Source organism: Scylla paramamosain, chromosome 49 (assembly GCF_035594125.1).
Source record: "Scylla paramamosain isolate STU-SP2022 chromosome 49, ASM3559412v1, whole genome shotgun sequence".
Lineage (NCBI taxonomy): Eukaryota > Metazoa > Arthropoda > Malacostraca > Decapoda > Portunidae > Scylla > Scylla paramamosain.
This window is the reverse complement of record NC_087199.1, coordinates 2,695,001-2,705,000: the sequence shown is the minus strand read 5'-3', so window position 1 is coordinate 2,705,000 and position 10,000 is coordinate 2,695,001. Positions and strand designations below refer to the sequence as shown.

Genomic DNA, 10,000 nt, shown 5'->3' with positions numbered 1-10,000 from the left:
TATTTCTAAAGCTGAAATCTTCGCCTCAAACCTTTGTTAAAAACTCTACCTTGGATGATTCTGGGCTTGTTTTCTCCCTCTCCTCCACCCTCTGACTACTTCATGCTACCTATTAAATTTCTTTGCAGTGATGTTTTCCATGCCCTCGCTGGCCTAAACCCTCGGAAGGCTTATGGACCTGATGGGGTCCCTCCTATTGTTCTCCGAAACTGTGCCTCCGTGCTTGCACCTTGCCTAGTCAAACTCTTTCAGCTCTGTCTGTCAACATTTACCTTTCCTTCTTGCTGGAAGTTTGCCTACATTCAACCTGTTCCTAAAAAGGGTGACCGTTCTAATTCCTCAAACTACCGTCCTATTGCTTTAATTTCCTGCCTATCTAAAGTTTTTTAATCTATCCTCAGCAGGAAGATTCTTAAACACCTTTCACTTCACAACCTTCTATCTGATCGCCAGTATGGGTTCCGTCAAGGCCGCTCTACTGGTGATCTTCTGGCTTTCCTTACTGAGTCTTGGTCATCCTCTTTTAGAGATTTTGGCGAAACTTTTGCTATTGCCTTGGACATATCAAAAGCTTTTGATAGAGTCTGGCACAAAGCTTTGATTTCCAAACTACCCTCCTACGGCATTCTATCCTTCTCTCTGTAACTTCATCTCAAGTTTCCTTTCTGATCGTTCTATTGCTGCTGTGGTAGACGGTCACTGTTCTTCTCCTAAATCTATTAACAGTGGTGTTCCTCAGGGTTCTGTCCTGTCACCGATTCTCTTTCTTATTATTCATCAATGATCTTCTAAACCAAACATCTTGTCCTATCCACTCCTAGGCTGATGATACCACCCTGCACTTTTCCACGTCTTTTCATAGACGTCCAACCCTTCAGGAAGTAAACAGTTCACGCAGGGAAGCCACAGAACGCCTCAATTCTGATCTCTCTAAAATTTCTGGATTGTGGCAGAGCAAACTTGGTATTGTTCAATGCCTCAAAAACTCAATTTCCTCCATCTATCAAATCGACACAACCTTCCAGACAACTATCCCCTCTTCTTCAATGACACTACACTGTCCCCCTCTTCTACACTGAACATCCTCGGTCTGTCCTTTACTTATAATCTGAACTGGAAACTTCACATCTCATCTCTAGCTAAAACAGCTTCTAGGAAGTTAGGCTTTCTGAGTTTTTTCTCTCCCCCCGCCAGCTGCTAACTCTGTACAAGGGCCTTATCCGTCCATGTATGGAGTATGCTTCACATGTCTGGGGGGGTTCCACTCATACTGCTCTTCTAGACAGGATGGAATCAAAAGCTTTTCGTCTCATCAACTCCTCTCCTCTAACTGACTGTCTTCAGCCTCTCTCTCACCGCCGCAGTGTTGCATCTCTAGCTGTCTTCTACCGCTATTTTCATGCTAACAGCCCTTCTGATCTTGCTAACTGCATGCCTCCTCTCCTCCTGCGGCCTCGCTGCACAACACTTTCTTCTTTCTCTCACCACTATTCTGTCCACCTCTCTAATGCAAGAGTTAACCAGTATTCTCAATCATTCATCCCTTTCTCTGGTAAACTCTGGAACTCCCTGCCTGCTTCTGTATTTCCACCTTCCTATGACTTGAACTCCTTCAAGAGGGAGGTTTCAACACACTTATCCTTCAGTTTTTGACCACCGCTTTGGACCTCTTCGGGGACCGGCATCTCAATGGCTGGTGTCCCTCCTACATAAAAATAAATAAATAAATAAAATAAAAATGAAAAAAAATAGAGCCTTATAAGAGTGTTTCTTCTGTCAATAGTGTAGAAATCTTGTTAGTTTGTCACTAAAACAGTCAAAAAAAAAAGAAACTTGAAAACCTGTGTAGCTTCAAGCAGAGCCTTAGGAAGGCAGTGGAGGTGCGGCGCAGAAGCGTCTCAGAATACGGTCCCTAGTTTGAGACAGCACTGCTGGACGCAACACTAAACCACACCAGCCAGTCTGTGGCGCGTGTACCTACTGCACACAGCTCGCCTCAACACAGCGCCTGGACCACACGTACAGGTAGGCATCACTGGGGACCGTGTGTTGAGGACGCTGTGACGAGTTTCGGAGGTGGTGGAGCAAGCAGGGGCTGGGAACAAAACACCAGTCCTGAGTAGCTTCGCCCATGGCCTTCCTCAGAGGAATGTGGCGGCTTGCAGGCCAAGCCGTCATGATTCTAGGGAATGCTGCAGCTGTAGTCTGCTGTCTGAGGGTGCTGATTGGTCCCGGGTCCGTGTCTTCCGTCTTCTGATTGGCCTGTGCGTCGCCTTCCTGGGTCATGCGTCCTGCTACGTGATTGGTGCACGCCTGTCACCGCCGTGGCGACCTGTGGCGCCACACCACCCCACACAGTGTCGCCCCCTCTTTGGCTGATACTATTATTATTATTATTATTATTATAATTATTATTATTATTATTATTATTATTATTATTATTTATTATTACTATTATTATTATTATTATTATTAGTTTTTTATTTATAATTATAATTTTTAAATAATAGTATCAGCCAAAGAGTGGGCGACACTGTGTGTGGTGGTGTGGCGCCACAGGTCGCCACGGCGGGTGACAGGCGTGCACCAATCACGTAGCAGGACGCATGACCCAGGAAGGCGACGCACAGGCCAATCAGAAGACGGAAGACACGACCCGGGACCAATCAGCACCCTCAGACAGCAGACTAACAGCTGCAGCATCCCTAGAATCATGACGGCTTGGCCTGGAAGCCGCCACATTCCTCTGAGGAAGGCCATGGGGGAAGCTACTCAGGACTGGTGTTTTGTTCCCAGCCGCTGCTTGCTTCACCATCTTCCACGGAGCGTAAATTCTGAAACACTTCTGCGCCACCTCCACTACTTCCCAAAGTTCTAATTGTAATTACACGGGTCTTTAACGACGTTTTTATGGTTCCAGTGACAGATGAACAACATATCTACATCGTTAACAGGACAGACTCTTTTGAAAAGGCTCCAATTGAAGCTACAAGTGTTTTAAATGGTGTTTTCATGGTTCTAGTGACAGGAATAACAAGATTTCTCCACTTTTTTTTTTGTCCCTTGCATCTTCCTATCGCTTCTCCTTCGGCCGTTTCCCAGCAATGAGTGACTGGTCCCATGTCTGAGCCTCCTCCAGCTGTGTGTCCCGTGCATCCTCCTCTGTGCCTCCCATCTTCTCCAGTCTCACCACAGTTCCAGCCTTCCACAACACTCCCTGTCTCCCCCTCCATCTCCTTCCCTCAACTGGCTTTCTACGGCCTTGTTGAATCAGTTCCTGGCTTTTCTCTTGTTCTACGTAACCATACATCGCATTTTGAATCTTAATACCTCTTTATTGTTCAACCAGCAATCGCAAACAGCAGCAGACGTACTGGCGTGCCCAACTAGACCGTGTTAGATCCTGTTAAACCTTCATAGACCTTGTTCCTTGTTCCCTACGGTCTCTGGTGCGTGTGTGGGGTATGGGGGCGTGGGGGAGGCGCGTGGGTGAGTGTGTGAAGTAATGTTGGGATTGTATCGGTTTCAGACAGCGGGCACCCAAGAGAAGACAGATTGTAGGAAGAGTTACTGAAGTTTGAAACTAACTAGGTGGGGATTGCATGAGTTTGTCTGTCTGCCTGCCCGCCCTTCCCTCTCTCTCTCTCTCTCTCTCTCTCTCTCTCTCTCTCTCTCTCTCTCTCTCTCTCTCTCTCTCTCTGCATTTTACACACGCTCAAAAAAAAAGTGAAAAAAATGAAGAGGAGCGATTTACGTTTAAAATTTTTTGCCCGAAACTTTTATTTTCATCATTTATCATTTTTTTTTTATAATCAATGTGAAGAAAATTTACAAAAAGTTGTGAGGGAATGAAATTATGATTCTCTCTCTCTCTCTCTCTCTCTCTCTCTCTCTCTCTCTCTCTCTCTCTCTCTCTCTCTCTCTCTCTCTCTCTCTCTCTCTCTCTCTCTCTCTTTGTGTTTTGAGTTGTTAATATTGATATACAAATTACTGTATCTAATTAATTTAATCTGATCATTTAAATCTCTCTCTCTCTCTCTCTCTCTCTCTCTCTCTCTCTCTCTCTCTCTCTCTCTCTCTCTCTCTCTCTCTCTCTCTCTCTCTCTCTCTCTCTCTCTCTCTCTCTCTCTCTCTCATGCAAAAAGTAAGACAAGAGGAGACTGTCACAATAATAATAATAATAATAATAATAATAATAATAATAATAATAATAATAATAATAATAATTTTTGGCCTAATATTTAATAGGTTTCCAAAACGCTTCCCTATTGGCTGACAGGTTTGAATGGTGTCCTGTGATTGGCTGCTGGGTGAAGGGCTCTTTTGAATCCTGCTTGCTGATTGGTTCATGAATTGCTTTCTTGAATTTGATTTTTTTTTTCTATGACCTTATGATTTGTTTATTTCTCTCTCTCTCTCTCTCTCTCTCTCTCTCTCTCTCTCTCTCTCTCTCTCTCTCTCTCTCTCTCTCTCTCTCTCTCTCTCTCTCTCTCTCTCTCTCTCATTGTTGTTATTATTATTATTTATTATTATTATTTATTATTATTATTATTATTATTATTATTATTATTATTATTATTATTATTATTATTATTAACGATTTTCTTTCCTATTTCTCTCTCTCTCTCTCTCTCTCTCTCTCTCTCTCTCTCTCTCTCTCTCTCTCTCTCTCTCTCTCTCTCTCTCTCTCTCTCTCTCAGGAATATGAAAGCAATGAATGATGAACGAGGTATGAGTGGGAATGAATGAATGAATGAATGAAGAGATTCACTTTTCATCCTTTAAATTTAAGACTGAGTGTAGAGATGCCTGACAGAACGACAAACACATGGTTTTAATCTTGCTTTACTGCGAGAGAGAGAGAGAGAGAGAGAGAGAGAGAGAGAGAGAGAGAGAGAGAGAGAGAGAGAGAGAGAGAGAGAGAGAGAGAGAGAGTAATGAAGACAAATGGCTTGGGAGAGAGAGAGAGAGAGAGAGAGAGAGAGAGAGAGAGAGAGAGAGAGAGAGAGAGAGAGAGAGAGAGAGAGAGAGAGAGATTGTGGAAAAAATTATATACCAAAGAATTATACGCGCACACACACACACACACACACACACACACACACACACACACACACACACACACACACACACACACACTAAAAATGAAACACTCTTTATTTTTAACTTCTCCTTAATTATCTTTTTTTTTCTTTTCTCTTTGTTTCATTTTGATTCACTTTCTTTCAAATTGACGGTATCAGTTTTTTTCTTTTTTTTTCTTTTTTTTCATTTTAACTATAAACTTTTTTCTCGTTATTGATGTTTCTGTTTCTTTTCCTTTTTTTCTTTTTTTTTCATTTTAACTAATTTTTTTCCCGTTATTGATGTTTCTGTGTTTCTTTTCCTTTTTTTTATATTTTTTTATCTTATTTCTTTCGTTGTTTATTTTATTTATTTATGTGTTTATTTATTTATTTATTCAAACAGAAACGTAAATAAAACCTCTATGTTAATTCTCAACTTCATTTTTTTATTCCTTTTATTTCTCTGTTTGTTTTTTTTTTCTCTTCTTTTATTTATTTATTTATTTATTTATTTATTTATTTATTTGTTTATTCATTTATTTTAAAACAACGTGAAAAAAAATTGTATTAACTTAATTTTTTATATATTTTTCCTATTTCTTTACCTCTCCGTCTTTTATTTGTTATGTTATGTTATTTATTTATGTATTGGTTTTTGTTATTTCGCTTATGAATTTATTGATTTATTTCGTTTTTTTTTAACAAAATTAAACAAAAAAAAAGTTTTCATTATAATTTCGTTATATTTTTATTTCAGTTTTTGTGTCGTCTGTTCATTTGTTATTCTCATTTATTTATATTTATTTATTTGTTATGATTATTGATTGATTTGTGTTATTTATTTGTTATTATTTACCTTGACAATAACACAAATTGATATTCACTTGTTTCCTCAACCAAGGGAAAGCGTTTGGGAAGAGCGGCCATGTTTGTTTACTTATGACGTCACCAGTAGATCTCCTCTTCTCTGATTGGCTGTCCCTCACGACTTTGAATTCTTCCTCTTCTCTGATTGGCTGTCCTTTGCGACTTTGAACTCCTCCTCTTCTCTGATTGGCTGTCCTTCGCGATTTTGAACTCCTCCTCTTCTCTGATTGGCTGTCCTTTGCGACTTTGAATTCTTCCTCTTCTCTGATTGGCTGTCCCTCACGACTTTGAATTCCTCCTCTTCTCTGATTGGCTGTCCCTCGCGACTTTGAATTTCTCCTCTTCTCTGATTGGCTGTCCCTCACGACTTTGAATTCTTCCTCTTCTCTGATTGGCTGTCCTTCGCGACTTTGAATTCCTCCTCTTCTCTGATTGGCTGTCCCTCGCGACTTTGAATTTCTCCTCTTCTCTGATTGGCTGTCCTTTGCGACTTTGAATTCTTCCTCTTCTCTGATTGGCTGTCCCTCGCGACTTTGAACTCTTCCCCTTTTCTGATTGGCTCTCCCTTATGATATCACAGTCCTTCTTTCCTCTGATTGGCTGTCCCTTATGACGTCACAATCCTTCGTTTCTCTGATTGGTTACCACAGATCCTCCTCTCAATCTTTCTGTTTTTTTAATTGGCTCTCGATTTTCACGTCACAATTCCTTCTCTTTTCTAATTGGCTGTCTTGTTATTACACTTCTTTCCCTCTCTTTCATTGGTTGTTTATTCCTCTCTCTGATTGGGCTTTCATTTTTATCAGAGAGAATTTCTCTTCTCTCATTGGCCATACCTTATGACGTCACAAATTCTTCTCCTCTCTCATTGGTTCCTTATTTTTGTGCCGCAGCTCCTTCTCTTTTCTGATTGGCTGCACATTTTGACGTTTGAATTTCTTGTCTCCTCTCATTGGCTGTTTCCTTTTACGTCACAGTTCTTTCTGTTTTCTGATTGGCTCTTCATTCTAACTTTGAATTCCTTACCTTGTCTCATTGGCTGCCCATTTTCACATCACAATTCTTAATATTTTTCTGATTGGCTGTTCATTTTCACATCACAGTTCCTCCTCTTTTCTGATTGGCTGTCCATTTTTACGTCAATTCCTCCTCTTCTGAATAATTTTTTTTTTTTATATATATTCCACAATAAATCAAGAAAAGAATGACAAATTTATTTCACTTTTTTTTTTTTTTTTTCCTTTTTCGATTTGAAGATTTGTTTAGCGTGCACTTGAGAGCGGAATGTGTCTTATCACAACCACCTTTTTGTGTTACTTCTTGTGTTTGATATAGAATAGCGACGCATGCACTGGTTGCCTCAATATTTGCATTTTTCTTCCATCTGCATTTTGTCAAAGTGTGTTCCTGTCCTTTGTTTTACTTGGTTTTCTTGTCTTCTCTTTGTTTTGTTTATCTTTTTTCTGTTTATTATTGTCTTTTTCTTATTTTCGATTTGTTTTCATTCATAAGTTTGTAAGTTAAGAATAAATGGATTGAGTTTATTAGTTTTGTTTATTTATTTATTTATTTGTTTGTTATGCGGAAAAATTATAATTCAATATTTTTCGTTCACAAAATCAAAACTAAATAGATTTTTTTTCTTTCTCAGAATCATAACTTTAACAAAAAATGTATATTCCTTTTCCTTTCACAAACTCCTAACTTCAAAAAAAACTTATAACGTGCTTTTTTTTCCACAAAGCAAAACTTAAGCAAACATTTAACACAAGTATGTTGCTTTCGTAATTAATTTTGTGTAAAAACCAGTAATTATACGTTCTTTTTTCATTCATTCATTCGTAAGGGAAAAAATGGAAAAATATAGATCATTTTTCGCCTTCAAAATTTAAAAAGATATTTCAAACTAACTTTTTTTTAATTAATTTTGGCATTTTTTAAATTCCTTCGTAAATAAAATACAAAAATAAAGAAAATAAAAGTATATATATATATATATATATATATATATATATATATATATATATATATATATATATATATATATATATATATATATATATATATATATATATATATATATATATATATATATATATAGTCATGATAAATAAAAAGAAAAGATGCTTCAAAATTTAATTATCATTTTAAACTTAATCACATGAAGGAACATAAATGATGATGATGATGATGATGACCATGAAAATTTTGTTCCATAGTTGTTATTATTATTATTATTATTATTATTATTATTGTTATTATTATTATTATTATTATTATTATTATTATTATTATTATTATTATCACTATCATTATTATTATTGTTACTATTATTATTATTTTTTTTATTTAATTTTTTCTTATTTGTTATTATTCTCATTATTTCTATTAATATTATTATTATTATTATTATTATTATTATTATTATTATTATTATTATTATTATTATTATTATTATTATTATCAGTATTATTATTATTATTATTATTATTATTATTATTATTATTATTATCGTTTTATTTTATTTTTTTCTTATTTGTTATTATTCTCATTATTATTATTATTATTATTATTATTATTATTATTATTATTATTATTATTATTATTATTATTATTATCATTCCTTTGGTACTATCTGATAATCTCTCTCTCTCTCTCTCTCTCTCTCTCTCTCTCTCTCTCTCTCTCTCTCTCTCTCTCTCTCTCTGCATGACACCCACTCCCTGCAATTCGTTCCCCGTTTTCTATCACGTTAAGTTAAAAAAAAAATGGATACAAGAATAAACTGAACTATTTTCAGACAATTGTTTTCGTTTTTTTTTTTTTTTCAATGAACGAATTCTTACGAGACAGAATTCGTGGATAAATTAATTAGTGTTAGTAGTTATTGTTATTATTATTATTATTATTATTATTATTATTATTATTATTATTATTATTATTATTATTATTATTATTATTATCATACACATTTATTATTATTATGATTATTATTATTATTATTATTATTATTATTATTATTATAATAATACACATTTATTATTATTATTATTATTATTATTATTGTTATTATTATTATTATTATTATTATTATTATTATTATCTTTATTATCGCTGTTACCGCCATTGTTACTATTACCACCACTACTGTTACCATTATCATCACCACCACTATATATATAAATATATATAAAAAAAAAAAAAAAAACCTAATCTTAATCTTGATCTTGATGTGCAGTGTTGCCATATCCCGATCCCTCCCTTTATCGATGTTGCCCTCAGTCCCTTTGCACCTGAACTGTAATGGGGAGTTTCTGGGAAGCGGCCGTCACCAGGTGGCAGCGTAGACCTCAAACTTACAAGCAATTTCGAGTTTTTATTGTTTTATAGAGCCGCTCTACATACATATTCGTGTATTTAGCGTTTTTAATAAAATGTGTGCACCATTCTCTATGAACTGCACCGTACCCACGGAGACAGCACTGGAGGTGGTGTGCTGGTGCGTGTGAAATGTCAGCAAGTTGTGGTCCCCTGGCATCCTGAGCAGGCGCGCCACACTGCACACGTGACTCGCGGCGATGCACACGCCTTCACGCTGACTGACACTCAGTGGGCTTTTTCCTCTCGTTTGTTGCCCTTGGCCCGCGCCTCTGACGTCAAGACATCACAGGCAACATGTCTGTGCCGCTGAATGGCGCAGGTGGCGCGGAACAAGTCAGTGCGTGGTGGAAACAACAGCCTGTATTTGAAATCGACAACGCGAGTAAGTTGAGAGAATGGTCGCCGCGCGACGAACCGAAACAAAGGGCCAGTATGGTGCGTGGCGCCGCGGGTGTGACGACAGCCTGGCCCTGGGGAACCCTCAGCACGGCTTGACTGGAGCAGCGGCAGCAACACAGTCGTCCTGCATGGAGCGGCTGTGACACACTCGGCTGGCTGCTGCTGGACGCCACTTAACTCTCCTGGCAGCGGCCGTCGACCGCTCCCTCGCCTCACCATCACCAGGAAACTCGTGACCCCTTCCTGTTTGGACCGCATTCTGAAACACTCCGCACCACTACATTCAA

At 37.5% G+C, this 10,000-nt stretch overlaps 1 protein-coding gene across 1 annotated transcript in view; it reads left to right on the top strand.

The window, feature by feature from the left end:
• LOC135095578 (glutamate receptor ionotropic, NMDA 2B-like) overlaps window positions 1-10,000 on the top strand; it is a 163,004-nt gene that overhangs the window by 150,868 nt on the left and 2,136 nt on the right.